Source organism: Gorilla gorilla, chromosome 7 (assembly GCF_029281585.2).
Source record: "Gorilla gorilla gorilla isolate KB3781 chromosome 7, NHGRI_mGorGor1-v2.1_pri, whole genome shotgun sequence".
NCBI lineage: Eukaryota > Metazoa > Chordata > Mammalia > Primates > Hominidae > Gorilla > Gorilla gorilla.
The window spans coordinates 96428538-96443901 of NC_073231.2; the positions used below are offsets into that span (position 1 = coordinate 96428538).

The 15364-nt window shown below is 38.0% G+C and overlaps 1 long non-coding RNA gene across 2 annotated transcripts in view; it reads right to left on the reverse strand.

The window, feature by feature from the left end:
• The window catches only part of LOC129524144 (uncharacterized), a 285903-nt gene that overhangs the window by 237891 nt on the left and 32648 nt on the right, over positions 1-15364 (reverse strand). The window contains exon 2 of one of the 2 annotated variants that reach the window (XR_008667836.2): positions 5313-5424. The exons of the other annotated variant lie outside the window; for it this stretch is intronic. This is a non-coding gene — a long non-coding RNA (uncharacterized lncRNA). The remainder of the gene's footprint in view (positions 1-5312; positions 5425-15364) is intronic. 2 annotated transcript variants of the gene reach the window in all.

Sequence of the window (15364 nt, forward strand, 5' to 3'; positions counted from 1 at the left end):
CTCAGCTAGCTCCACTAACTAGTCAACTACCCAGTAGCAGCACCAGGCAAAGTTGTCATCTTCCAATGGAAATCACCTTTATTTTCCTTAGCATTGATCTGTTGTATGCCATCCTGTAAATATATAATGCATAATTATCTTCCCTTGTTTGCATTTTTAGCATGAGAGGTGGTCAGAGCTTATATCAGAAAGATAATTCTAAGATTCTTTCCCATTTTCATCCACCATCTTCTGGGATATAGTTGGTATGGAGAGATGGCAATGTATATGTGACTATATAAAAATATATTTCTGGAGTATTTCCATTTGCCTTTCTATATACATTCTCTACTCCTCTTGACTCTGGGAGCTGACCTTTACTAACTGTGTCTACAAGTTCCCTTACCTCTTCTGGCTAGGTTTGTTCATAGGCTGCATGAACAGTGAATCAGAGGTTGGAGAAAAGGTTCTGTACAATTATCCAACTGGTTCCCTCCCTGTGGGTTACAACAGGTAAGATGCCTGTCTACAGAAGTCCACAGGTCCAGTAGGTTGACCTCTAGGTTGCTGGAAGTTACCTCCAGTTACTCAGCAAGGTTGCATTAATTGCTCCTTCTAGGATTGATGTCGCTTCCATGCAATTGCTAGCCCCATAGTGTTTTATTACCTCTCATCGGTTTCCCTTACTAGAGTAAATAGTCTCTTAAACACTGGAAATGCCTCTTTACTGAAGTTTCCAGCTGGAGAATGCCCTTTCTTTCCTACGGGGCTCTGACTGATACAGTAACTGTCTGACTAACAACAGATAGTTGATATTTAAGCAGCCAGTTGAAAGGCTGCAAATAGACTCTATGCTTAATCTCTTTTCATAAACTACAAATGCTTAAAAAGTTACTTATGACCAATGCAAAAGTGTCATATATTTAATACTATTTGGAAGACCTTTCCAGGTGCATAATGCCAATCCACAATTCAATCCCTCCTGGCAAATGATGTTATAAATAAGAGGGAGAGAGTTTAAATTAGTGCTCTCTAGATTCAGAGTTAGGGGTTAGGAGCATTACACATAGAATTGAAATCTCCAGTTCCACAAAAAGTGCCCAACATTCTCTTAATATAGCTTTTGGAATACTATTGACTGAATGAAATTTTGAGGTCTCAGAAGTTGAACATTCACATGGCCATCCTAAGAGCCCTGTCTGACATGTCTCTGCTTAGTCAACATGTCTCCGTTTAATTACCACCATGAGTGAATTTACCAAAAGAAAATAAGCTATGGGTGACATGCCAACCTCCCACTTACTAGCTGTCTCTATTAGAGAGATTAAAAAGTTAATCTCTCTAAACCTCAGCTTTCTGAAATTAAAGAGGATAATAACAATTTTTACATCATGGATTCTTGTAAGATACAAATGAATTAGTAAATCTAAGTGTTTACCACAGTAACTCATAAAAAGCACTAAGTGAATGGTGACTATCCTGTTATGCATCTCTCTTTTCCTCATAATAAACTGTTATGTAACAATTTATTACATAACAGAGCACAGTAAATTTTCTTTTGTGGCCATCAGCTTCCAGGCTACCATGTCTGTTCCCACAGTCATTGTATTTATTTCTGGGAATGGCATTCCAGTTGAGAGTCCAGAAAGTGCAGAATAGGAAGCAACTTTGGACATGATGTAGTCCAACCTGCTCAATTTAATGATGAGAAATCCAGGACCCAGATGAGTGAAATGGCCTATGGGCTCACTGATGCAGCAACCACGCAGGAGCTAGCAGCAGCGCTTCCATTTCCCATGCAGTTGCCCTGTTCACCACACAGTGGGGATGCCCGCAGAAATGTTTTCTGAGAGTATAGCTTCTGCCCTGAATCCCACATCTCTCTTTGGAACACACTGCTTGGTCTTTCATGCATATGGCCTGGTAAAGGTTCCAATCCGGTTACCACCACCACCACCACCACCACCACCACAACCCACTAACTCAAACTGGACATTATAACATTCCAAGACAGGTGCTAAGAGCTCTGCTTACAACTCTCCAAGATGCAAGCTCAAGTCAGAGCTCTAATTTAGGCTTAAATTAACTGAAAGATATTTTGAAATAAATAATTTTCTCCTGCCTTCAGGGCAAAGAAATCAGATGCACGAAGGGTAAAGACCCTGGTCAAAATCACCAGACACAAAAGGTCACAGATCATATGATTCACTTTATATGGAATATCCAGAATAAGTAAATCTAGAGATATTGAAAATAGAGTAGTGGTTGTTAGGGCTGGAGGAAGGGCAAATAGGCATAGATTTTGCTTTTGGAGTGAGGAAAATGTTGTGGAACTAGATAAAAGTGATGGTTATGTGTATAAAGATACTGAATGCCCCTGAATTGCATACTTTAAAATTTTTAATTTTATGTTATGTGAACTTGATTTCAATTTTTAAAAATCACATGAATACAAGTATATTATTGCTTGCCAATGATATCATGCAATCTCAGACAATGACCTAGTCTGAGAACTCTTTCACACTGATTGCTTTTGTCTTCTCTTCTAGTCTGTGCCCACTTAACAATTTTATTTTTACCAAGCTGTGCTCAAAAATCTTTGCTTGCTGAACGTTTCTTCGAGGAGTCATTTTTTTTCTTTCCGTAAATGATTCCTTCAAGATACCAAGTGTTTCATTCAACTGATATATTCAGAAGAGATACTGATCCATGATTTTTTTTTCTTGTAATGTCCCTCTCTGGTTTAGTTACCACGATTATGCTGGTTTACTAAAATAAGTTGGGAATTCTTTTTTCTCTATTTTCTGAAAGAGTTTACAGAAGACTTATATTACTTTTTTCTACTATATTTTGTAGAATATACCAGCAAAGCAATTTGGGCCTGGAATTTTCTTTTTTGGAAAAGCTTTTATTATAAATTCAACCTCTGTAATAAATACAGATTTTCATTAAACAGATCAATATTTGCTTTTACTTCTTTTCTCAGTTTTACTAACTTGTAACTTTGTTAGCATTCTTATTCATTTTGAAAAATTTTAATAATTTTCTTATTATTTCTTCTTGATTCATGGATTATTTGTAAACATGTTATTTAATTTCAAAATACTTTAGGATTTTTCCAGGAATTTTTTTTTTTTTGCTATTGATTTCTATTTTAACTGTGTTGTGGTCAGAAAATAAACTTGTATTATTTCAATCTTATATAAGCTAGATAATACCATCAAAATCAGGAAGGTAATACTGACATATTGCTACCATTGAATACTCAGGGCCAATTTTCAATTGTTCCAGTAACACCTTTACAGAATGAGGACTCAGTTGAGAAACAGTCATTACATTATTTTTAGTCATTTTTTTTAGTCTGCTTTAGTCTGGAAAATTTTCTCAAAATTTCCTTGATTTTCATGAGCTTGACACTTTTGGCATTTACAGGCCAATTATTTTGTAGAAAGCCCCCTGGTTTGGACCTGTCTAATGCTTGTTCCTCATTACATTTGGGTGCTATGTCTTTGGCAGGAATATCAGAGGTAGTGCGGTGTTCTTGTTGCTTCCTATCAGAGAGTGCACAAGATCAATTGTTTCCTCCTCTCATGATGTGCACTTTGATCACTTGTTTAGGATCCTGTCTGCCAGGTGACATTACTCTTTCCAATTTGTAATTAATATGTATTTTGTGAGAAGTTACTTTGAAACTATGCAAATATGCTATTCTTCACTAAACTTTTTATTGATTCACTAATTTATTTACATCTTTATGGTCTCATGGTTTCTTATTTAATTCAATGAGTTAGAATGTACTACTGACTACATTTATTTTCACAGTCAAATTATCCCTGCTTAGACCAGTAGGAGCTTTTGCAGTTTTTGAGAGGGTCTCTGTCTCTCTCTCTCTCTGTCTCTCTCTCTTCTTATTGTCATTAAGCTTTTGCATTCTTTGACATTTTGTTACTTTTCGGCACAATAAGATAACTCAGGCTTGTGTTGTACCTTTCCTGATCCAGCCCCGAAATTGACCATTCTTTTAGGAAGCCCTAGTTCCTTTTAGATGAAAATGGTAGTTGGAAGACAAGATTTAGGCTCTAGTTATGCTAATCAGAATTGGATTATTGCTGCTCCCAATCCCACTCAGTAGATAAGACTGAAAAATATATATGTATATACAAACACATATTTACATCTACATTTATTTCTATATTATAAACCATGAGCTCATATTAAAACCTGAATTCCAATCCAACACTCTAGAATTCATCCCAGATTTTCCACTGTCTGAACTCCCCATCGGCTTAGTGAGACCTCCATGATCTGCTTGGATTCTATAACCCCTGCTTGGGTCCAAAAACTGCTTCCAGGCAAAAGAATAGAATGATTGTTGACTCACTTAGGTAGGTGTTTCTTCTTTCTTAGGGATCATGGTCCTGTGTGGCCTATATCTAATGTCTGAAAGGGTTGCTTTATGTATTTGATCTGGTTTCATTTTAGTTTACAGCAGGAGGGTGGATTCACAATCACGTACTCCCTCATTGCTGGACAGGAAAGAATATCACATTAAATGTTCACAGTACTCATGTTAATATATCAAACATGGCTCACACAGACTGTTACAACAATCCAGGCAATAAATCTATGACATCTGTACTTGACAAAGCACAGAGGAAGAGATCCGAAGACAGCCATGCCTATGTCAACTTTACTTTTTTCTACTGTGTAACCTTAGGCAATATACACAGCACATTTGGTCTCAATTTCTTCATCTCTAAAGTGGGGGGTTTGGGAGAAGACTAAAGGATATAATGTACTTGAATCACCACTGGAGAACATTACACAGAGGTCTTCAATATGTGGAAGTTTATTCCTCAAATACTTCTATGACATTTATTAAAATTTATTTTGAAAGAATAAAGTTTATTCAATAAAATATACTGAAATTCCTCCACAAACATTTTTCTCATGACTTTTATAACTTCAAATTTTCACTCTTTTAAAAAAGAAAATTATTTTATAAATTGAACATTAGCATTTATCTTGTCAACCACTGCTGAGAAGTCACAGTATCTGGGGGTAGAATATGTTAGCTTTTAAATGGTGTGCAGATACAGCTTGGTTCAACTTTGAATAGAAAGTTAAAATACTTCAATCACCCAAATCTGCAAGATACATTCAAAAGTCAGGCACCAGCCAGGTGCGGTAGCTCACGCCTGTAATCCCAGCACTTTGGGAGGCCGAGGCAGGTAGATGGCTTGAGGTCAGGAGTTTGAGACCAGCCTGGCCAACATGATGAAACCCTGTCTCTACTAAAAATACAAAAGTTAGCCAGGCGTGGTGGTGCCCACCTGTAATTCCAGCTACTTGGGAGGCTGAGGCAGGAGAATTGCTTGAACCTGGGAAGTAGATGTTGCAGTGAGCTGAGATGGCACCACTACACTCCAGCCTGGGTGACTCCATCTCAAAAAAAAAAAAAAAAAAAAAAAAAAAAAAGTCAGGCAGGATGTCATTTACCAAATTAGTACTAAGCGTTCACGGAACTTGTTAACTTTTGTACTTGTGTTTGATACAACTGGTTACTTGTTACTATTATTCATGGCTGAACTTTGAAAAGATGTTGAGTATATAACATTTCCAACTTTGGAAATTGTTTTCCCACCTCTCTGGAAATAAAGTCCTTTATGTAAGAATTTTAATAGGCTTGTATGTGAAACTGTAAGTTTTGTTATGCAATACCCAGTGTATGTGTGGATATGTATGGGTATATATATATATATATATATATAATATATATGTTCAGTATATGCATACACACATATATGTGTAACTGTTTCCAGGAGTTGTTTTAGTTTTTAAGGCTCCTCCTCCTCCTTCTCTTCCTCCTCCTTCACCCAGGCCTTTATTCTTCCCTCCTTTTCTCCCTCCTTCCATTGCCTTCCCTCTTTCCTTCTCTCCTTTCTTTCTTCTTTGCTTCCTCCACATATATTCATTAAGCTCCTTTTATGTGCCAAGGATATTAGGGACTTGATGTACATGATAAATAAGAAACCACTCCTGAGCCTAGCGTGTCAGGGATAATGACAAAATACATAAAATTGGAGGACAGATCAAGGGCAGCCAACCCAATTCGTGGGATCAGGTGAGGGTCTTCGAAAAATGTAAGCTCTGATGTAAATCCTTCCTCTGCCCCATCTACTTTTCTTCAGTTCTGGAAACTCCTAGCCATTATCACTTTGAACACTGCCTGTACCCTGTTCTCCTACCATTCACCTTTGGAACTTCTACTGATGCTTATGTTTAACTTTTTAACTTAATTTATTCATCTTATAATTTTTTTCATATTTTCCATTTCTTTTTTCCACTATTTTGCGTTCTGAGTGAGTTCCTCCAATCTAGTTTCTAATTCACAAATGCTTTCTTTAGGTGGGTCTAGCCTACCATTTATGTATTAATTAGTTTAAGTTTCAATCATCATACTTCAACTATCATATTTCCATTTTTAGAACTATTATGTTCTTAATAAATCCAATTGTGCTTTTCCCCAATATCCTGAATTTATTTCATAGGTCCCATTTATTTCTCTGATTATTTAAAATATTAATTTGAAAAATTCCTTTCATATAATTCAACAGTCTGTAGATTCTGCACGTGAATGGTCACAGATGTTCTGTGTTTTGAACCTCTATTGGTGGTGAGTTTTTTTATATTACTTGACTGAGCTCATTTCTGGCAGAAGTTGTGGAAATGCTTCCTCTGCTTTGAAATGAGGGGGGCAGGTAGCCTCCTGCCTAGGGCAGTTTGGTATGTGCCTCTAGCAAAGTTTGGTGAGTTTCATTGGTTCCATGCTAGTTTCAACATTGGCTTCTCAGCCAAGTCCCTGCCCTGGCAAGTAGTGTGTATCCATGCCCCACCCACAGTCTTAGGTGCTCATATTTCTTGTGGATGCCTGTTTATCACAGTCTAGTACAGTCATCTGGCATCCAACTGTGCCCAAGAATTGCTACTAAAGAATACAATTAATTTACTCATAATTCATGAACTGCACGATTCCTTGAAAGCTCCACTATTTAGGGAGTCCAATGCCAACTTCCTAACACCTTGTAGGTGTTGGGAGACCAGCCCATAACACATACCACAAAGGACTACTTGGCATCCACTTTCATTCATCAAAATGGCTTTGAGTTTTCTCTTTGCATCAGACTCCTAATTTGTTCCTGTTCTTTCAGTTGAACTTATCTAAGATGTAATATTTTAATATCTACTTTATCCAGTGTTTCTCTGCGTATAGACCTAGGCAGGGCAGAGGAATGGAGTGGCAGTTTCCATATCTGCTCAGCCCACCTTGTTGCCTCTATAATTATGAAGCAGAGTCTTAAAGGTTAAGAAGGATGTGTAGATACTGTGCTAACTCCACGTTCACTCTAAGGATTTTATCCCTTATCGGAATTCCTGCGTACTGTGTCATTTTTTTTTTCACTTAATGACAAACTTCCTTGAATTCATGTAATTTTACTTATCCATACTCCACATTCACCCACGTTGGTTTTACCTCAGGAAATGATGACTAGATTTATAAGAGAACTAGGATTTTGAATGGATGCTGGGTCTAATTCCCAGGTCATGGGATGATCTGTGCTGCAATCTACCATGGCACATATTTACCCATGTAACAAACCTACACGTGTAACCATGACCTTAAAATTAAAGTTGAAGAAAAAAGAAAGATTTACACCTAAGTTTAAGGAGACAGAAAGAAAGAAAACAAGGATTTTGTACCTTAACAAAATGTGTGATCTGAACGTGGAGGGGCATACCTAGGGCTGGCAACCTGCAACACCTCCACTGTGCTGGACTGGCAAGAGCAGGATGTTGTAGTGAGGGTCAAGAGGTGCATGAGTTGCAAAGGGATTCCAGGCAATGATACCCTAACATCCCTCTCACCCTCTGTTAGCTTTCTCTCATTTTCATTTAGTAATAATTCCCTAATCACTGTATATGGGATTATACATCGTTCATCTATACACTCTGTTATGGGATGAGGTATATAATAATCCACAGGGCAGGGGTGTTAAAGGTTGTGAGGTACAGATGACCCATCCATGAGGTGACAACACAGCAGAAGCTCTGAGGCCATACATGCCCAGGTATAACTTTGGATCTTAGAACACGTGTCAAGGGCCTAGGAAAAGCTGCCCTTTGCATGTGTAACTCTACATTACCCAACATATAGGCCAGTTTCAATTCCAGATATATTTGATATATTCTAATAGTCATAAGCTACTAGATATTGTCTAATTTGATCCTTACCACAATCCCATTAGGAAAGAATTATGCATGTTGTATGAGTCTTTTATTCATTCATTCAACAAACATTAATTCCATTCCCTCTGTGTGACAGACACCATTCCAGGCAGAGAGTTTACAGCTGAGCAGACAGAAAAGTTAGTAACTAAGTTGTCCACAGGCCACACTACCATCAGGCGCCAGTCTGAATTTCAATCAAGATCTCTAACTACAAAAATGCTAACCACTACCCAGTACTTCCTTCCACATGTTGCAAGTAAACTTTTATAATTGTGGTACTGTTATCTTTCTTTCTTTCCTTTCTTTTCTTTCTTTCTTTCTCTTTCTCTCTCTTTTTTTTTTTAACATGGTCTCACTCTGTTGCCCAGGCTGGAGTGTAGTGGTGCAATCACGGCTCACTGCAGCTTTGACCTCCCTGGCTTAAGTAATCCTCCCACCTCAGCCTCCCAAGTAGCTGGGACTAGAGGTGCATGCCACCATGACTAGCTATTTTTTTTTTTTTTTTTTTTTTTTTTGTAGAGACGGAGTCTTATGTTGTCCAGGCTGGTTTAGAACTCTTGGGCTCAAGTGATCCTCCTGCCTCCAGCTCCCAAAGTGCCAAGATTACAGGCATGAGCCAACCTGCCTAGCCAGTATTGTGATTTTTTTTTTAAATTTCCTCTGTTTTCCATTTTCCTTCCTCCTAGTCATGTCCTGTCCTAGGGCTGCTTCTCTTCATAAAGGGACTAAGTCAGGTACTGGATTAAATTTTCAACAGAAATTTAAAATGTTGCAATAAAAGCAATTCAGTGGAACCCTAAGTATGATGCCATGTATTTAAAAAAATTTCAGACAAAATAAAAATTCAAAAGATTTATAGCATAATATTATCTAATGCCCTTTTTCTAAAGACTTCTAAATTCTTCTTTCTTTTCTTCTTTTTGCTTTTTTTTTCTCAGTGTTCAGGTTTGTATTTAATCTCTAAAAAGGAAGTGGCTTAATGTTCAACTGCTTGTTCTTTTCTTTTCTAGTTGTTCGCATCTATTTTTTGCTTTGCTTTCCAAGTTAAATCTTCACTTTTTTTTTCGCTGTTAGCCTCTTCCCATCCTTCAAATGGTTTCTGTATAAAGTTCTTTAGTTTTTAAAACTCTTTCTTCACAGACAACTTGCCTTCTTTCTAAAATGTTTTCAAGATTTTCTTGTGTTATGGGAACCAAGACATAAGGGAAACCTTGAAAAACTTATGTTTCAGTCATTTACAAAAGCTTCCTGCTGTACTGAAAAGTAAAAAAATAAAATTAAAAAAAATTAAAGATATTTTGTTTCTGATTTTCTGATTTCAGCTTATGTTGACACATCGTTCTAGGAAGAAAACAGAACATTTCTGCTCATCATTGTTTTGCAGTAAGAACTTGTGACCCCTAATTGTCAATATATCCTGTGGGACGGTAGGTTTTATGCCTTAACAGAGGCCACATCAGTGTGCCCTCTGCCCAAATAGCCCTCTTCCCAACACTTGATGGGATGACATTGGCTAGGGCATGACCAATGGAAGAAGGCCATTTTGGCTTCTTCCCATGTTGCTCACACACTTAAATGTTCAGGGCTTTTCTGTGCTCTCAAGGCCACACTCCTCAACCAAATAAGAAAGAACTCACATGTTTCTGATCATTTATTGACTAATTATAGATAACTATAGATAGTTCTTGAAGTGGTCAGTTGGTGGTATCGTCAATGTTTCCTTCCTCCCAAATGTTTCTTTGATTTTCCTAAGGATGAATTAGCTGCCCTGCTTCCAAGCATAACAAGAAATGTAAGTGCATTTCTACTAAAAGTAAATCTTTCTCTCACAGTGTCCAGCATTGTGGGATCTCTGTTAATCGCTGTTTATATGTGAGCCTTTAAAGAATGAACATAATGTCAGTTTTGCCTGGGGTAAATTCTTTTATTCCTTATTCGGTTTTCTTACCCAGAAGATTTCCCATCTGAATCACTTTTACCTGGTTTGTTTGACTGGCAGGTGGATCCACTTATTGAGATTCCAACTCAAGCTCATTTGGAAAAAAAACTAGAGGCTGCACATTTTGAAACAGAAATTCTCCAGGACCTGATCCTGGCATCTTCCATGTCTCTCTAGGGTCTAGAAAGCACACCTGCTTTCACTGATTCTGATAGAGGCCTCTGCTGATTTTCAAAAGGGTCATATGAGAATTCTGAGAGTTCTGCACAACTTAAGATGCCTCTTGGGAGAACTAGCAAGACTAGGAGACAGACCCTTTCTCCATGCTGTCCTTATAGGGTTACCTGACAACAAAGGTTTGCTTCCTACCCCTCAAAATACCATGCACTTTTCTGACTCAGCTTTGAGTCACACTACTGAAGGGTGGCAGGCTATGCCACCCCCAAATATGCCACTTTGACATAAGGATCACTTCAAGCCAAAGGCACTTGAAAAAGAGCAGATTCAAGAAGATTAGATGTATTCTAATCTTCCCTTTCTTTTCCCTAAAGGTAGGAGATAAAAACTATCGTGTGGAAGATGCCCTCCCTGTGCCAAGAGAAAAGAAACGTTCTTCCATGAAGACTCATTGCCGAGATAATTCCGTATAAACAGACCTTGTTAAAAGAATTATCTCCCTTTGGCCTCCCCACAAAATTTAGATACTTTTCCACAATTGCCTCTTTACAAAATCATGTAAGCCTTGCTTTTTTTTTTATCTTCATTTTCTCATGAGGGCTCCTGTGTCATGTAAAATATGTTAAATTTATATGCTTTTCTCTTGTTAATTTATCTTACGTCAATTTAATTCGCAAGCCCAGCCGAGACCCTAGAAGGGCAGAGGTAAATTTTTGCCTGCACTACACTATTGATCCCAAAACACACACACACACACACACACACACACACACACACACACACACACACACACACACACAGAGACAGAGAGAGAGAAACTCTCTTCCTATTCTGTGCCAGTGAAATTCTGCCATCCCCTCAGACTCAAAGTTCCCACACGAGCCAGAAATGCACCCTCTGTCTTGAATCCGGGTTTACATGCATTCTGCCTTATATTGTTAATTACTGTTTGGTGGAAAGCATGTGACTCCCAACTTCCCTTCTTGAATCCTGGTATAAATTTCCAGCCTCCTGCTAATAATGCCCCCACCCCTGTGACCTACAGGCGCCCCATCCCACAGAGCTATGGGAGCATAGGACTGTAAAATCCATGGCTTCTTTCTCAGCCCAGCACCTTGCCCCATGTAGGTATTCAGTTAAAATCTGCCAACAGACTCCGTGCCCACCTGGTCCAAAGGGAAGGATAAAGTTCATTCAGCAAATATATCTTTTCTGACTTTGAAAATATTGATGACAGTGGAGATTAAAATCCTACCAAGGCTGCTGCAGAATCAATGACACATGAGGTGGCCAGGCACGGTGGCTCACGACTGTAATCCCAGCACTTTGGGAGGCCAAGGTACCCACCTTCCTTGAACTCCCCTGAAGCCAGGAGTTCAAGACCAGCCAGGCTAACATGGTGAAACTCCATCTCTACTAAAAATACAAAAAATTAGCTGGGTGTGGTGGCACATGCCTGTAATCCCAGCTACTCAGGAGGCAGCGACAGGAGAATTGCCTGAGCCCAGAAGGTGGAGGTTGCAGTGAGCCGAGATCATGCCACTGCACTCCAGCCTGGGTAACAGAGTGAGACTCCGTCTCAAAAAACAAAACAAAACAAAACAAAACAAAAAAACACATGAAGCTTTACCAGAAGATTTCAGTATGTCCTCCAGTGCGTAATTCACTTGTTCAACAATTTTTACTGGGCAGGCATTCTAATATATGTTGAGGATATCACAATAAATAATTTGAAATATCAAATTATTAAGTTTTAGGAAAATTCAATGACAAAAAGAAAGTCTTATAATGTTACCATGTCCTGATAATGTAAGTATTTACACATTACTATTTCAATTTCATTCAATTTTTTTCTAAACTTTTATTTTTTCAAACATGTAATCATAATATATTAGTGCTAAGTATTAAAACAATTTCTTAATTCCCATGTAAATTTAAGGGTATTTAAGCTTTTTTTTTTTTTTTTTTTTTTGAGACGGAGTTACACTCTTGTTGCTCAGGCTGGAGCGCAATGGCGCGATCTCAGCTCACCGCAACCTCCGCCTCATGAGGTTCAAACAATTCTCCTGCCTCAGCCACCCCAAGTAGCTAGAATTACAGGCATGCGCCACCACACACGTGGAATCAGTTGTATTGTTTCAATACAACTTTTGGAAATAAAAGTATGGCAAATTCTCACTCTCTTCCTTAGGTAAGCACCAAACTTTAAAAACAAAAGGCACTCACTATAAGTGTGCTGTAGTGTTATAATGGCTATGAGGTCATTAAGAGATAGGAATTTTTCAGCCCGTTATAATCTTATGGGACTATTGTATACGTAGTCTATCGTTGACTAAAATATTATTAGGCAGCATATGACCGTACTTTTGTTTAAGATCTTATGACAAATCCAAATTAAAAGAAAAAATAAAATAATTAAATAAAAAGAAAGGTTTATCATTTCTTCTACCATATGGAGCTATATACTAACTGACACATATATGGTTCACACCAGGCCTTTCTTTGGGGTTTTAGAATGAGAGTCCATTTAGTCCAGAAGTTTATAAAAGTTACGAAAATTATTATTTGTGTTAGGATTAAAAATGTATTTCTACCAGCTGAATATTTGATTGGCATTACATTTATCCACTTATCACTCTAAATAAATAAACAAATATATACACTCACATTTTTTTTCTTTTAAACACTCCCTCCCTCAAAAAGAAAAGAAAAAAAAAAAAAAGAAAAGGAGACTTTCCTAAAAAGATAAAGGCAGGTTTAGTGAAGCACTAAGTGAAAAAGTGTTAGTGTCCTGCCATCCTGTGGTTAGGAACAGTACTACAGCATTGTCTTGGCAATTTCCATCTGAGTATCCCTAAGAATCAGAAATGCAGTTAGCTTCACCAATAAATTAACTTTAAAAAGAACTCAGAACATAAGGAAGCATTCTAAAGGATCTACAAAGTTATTTCATCCTAAAATATAAAAACTTCCTGGTTGATTTGGGTCCCTGAAAGAAAATGTTGTCATTATATGTACAGTGTTTTAAATGTTGTTTTTGACAGATACTTAAGCAATTAATAGATATCATGAATGACAAGTTAACATCTCAATAAGCTAAAGCTCTTACATTTTAATAAACAGAAAATCTTGTCAGACCAAGCAGAGAAAGTATGATTTTAATATTCTAAGCATAGCACTGATCTTTAACTAAACAGGTGAGTTTGATACTTTGAAAAGATTAGCAAGTATCTGGAGGACACTAGGAATAGCTCTTGGGCTTGAAGGGGAGTAAAGCCTCTTATTACCCCAGTCTTCCACCCTCTGCCTCAGCCTAACTTAGTCTAGAGGCAGGTAATAGGTTTTTATTTTTATAATGCAGATTTTGTGCTAGGGTCCCACATTTCACTAAGCCCATAAAATAAAACATCTATCAAAGAGTGAAGGACCAGAATTGTCATTCTAAATTTAGTTGAATACTGTTGAACCCACCAATTCCAGACACAATACCTTTCCCAAATCTAGTTAAGAAGCCGTCTTCAGTGCCAAGCAATTACAAAGGCCCCCAGCAGCCACCATCAGTAAACACTGCAAAAAAATTATGAGCAACCATCTACAACAATCTTCATATTCCCACCTGCACCATTAGAGTAACAACATTAAGTAACAACTTAGTAAAACTTGCTGATATCTTGTTCTAAGAACCATCAAATGTTGGATACGTGGAAGTATCTGCAGTTTGTTTTCACTCAGCTTTTAAGTGGGCCACAGCTTGCCAATATGTACATTTATAAATCTAGCTGGTGAACTTAATGGACAAATAAAAGGTTATTTAAAATTTATATCAAACTATTGTTCAGGTCAAATTGGAATAAAGATCAGGCTGTGATTTCATTGTGCACACATTTACTTATCCCACTTTTATGGTCCCTTTACAACTCTTCCAGGCTTCTTCCTTCCCTTTTCTCTAGCTTTGCTTTCTGCTTTTATCTGTAGCTCTTATTCCCACTTCCCCCTCTCTGGGCGTCTTTTGCTTCAACTCTCCATCACAATCTGACTTATATGTCATCCATAACACACCGAATAAAAATAAAAGATTCCAATGTGAGGCTTAGGTAAGTTTGCCACAGGTTGGCAGAGGTCAGCTCAGATCTTTAGCCTGCTTTCCCTCTGTATTTGCTTTGTGGTGGGAACAGGCAAGTTGTATCCCTTAATCTGGACCTTTAAAGCTAAATTGTCAAACTGGTTTACTGAGGGCAAGGGTCTTCAGAAGATTTACATGCAGAGATTAGAAGTAACCTTGGTAAAGCCAGCTTTTTAAAGGTTCAACTCAAAATGACTGCAAACATTGATTTAAGGGCTGGAAATAGAATGATAGAGACAAGAGAGAGGAAGGTAGAAAGAGAAGGAAGGGAGGGAGGGAGGAGGGGGGAGGGAGAGAGGGAAGGAAGGAAGCAGAGAAAGAGAGAGGGAGAGAGAGAGGTAAGGATGAAGGATGGAAGGAAGGAAGAAAGGAAGATCTAAGCCTCAGTATAGAAATGCTAATAGCTCACTGAGTCTTTAGGTTATGCTCTGAATTTAGTATCTAATCCTCTAATGATGCCTAACACTGAGACTCCCATTTTTCACACAACAATGTGAATCTTTATTGAGCACACACCATGTGTGTTCTGGGCATTTTACATATAACCTTTTAATCCTGACAATCACCCTGTGAGATAAGTACTAATTTGATCTCCATTTCACAAATGAGAAACCTGAGTTACAAGATAGGTGAAAGAACTTGCTACAAAGCTGGGGTTTTAAACTTGACTGACAGCTGCCCCTGAGGAAACAAGCCCCAGAGATTAAATAGCACGCCACAGGAAGACACCCATAAGAAGAGGGGCCAGGATTTGAATCCAGACCTCCCTATTGTTCCAGCAGCACCCTGTGCTATACGCACACTGCCCAAATGCTATGGATTTGGTGACCCTTTCTGCCTTACATCCCTACTCTTAC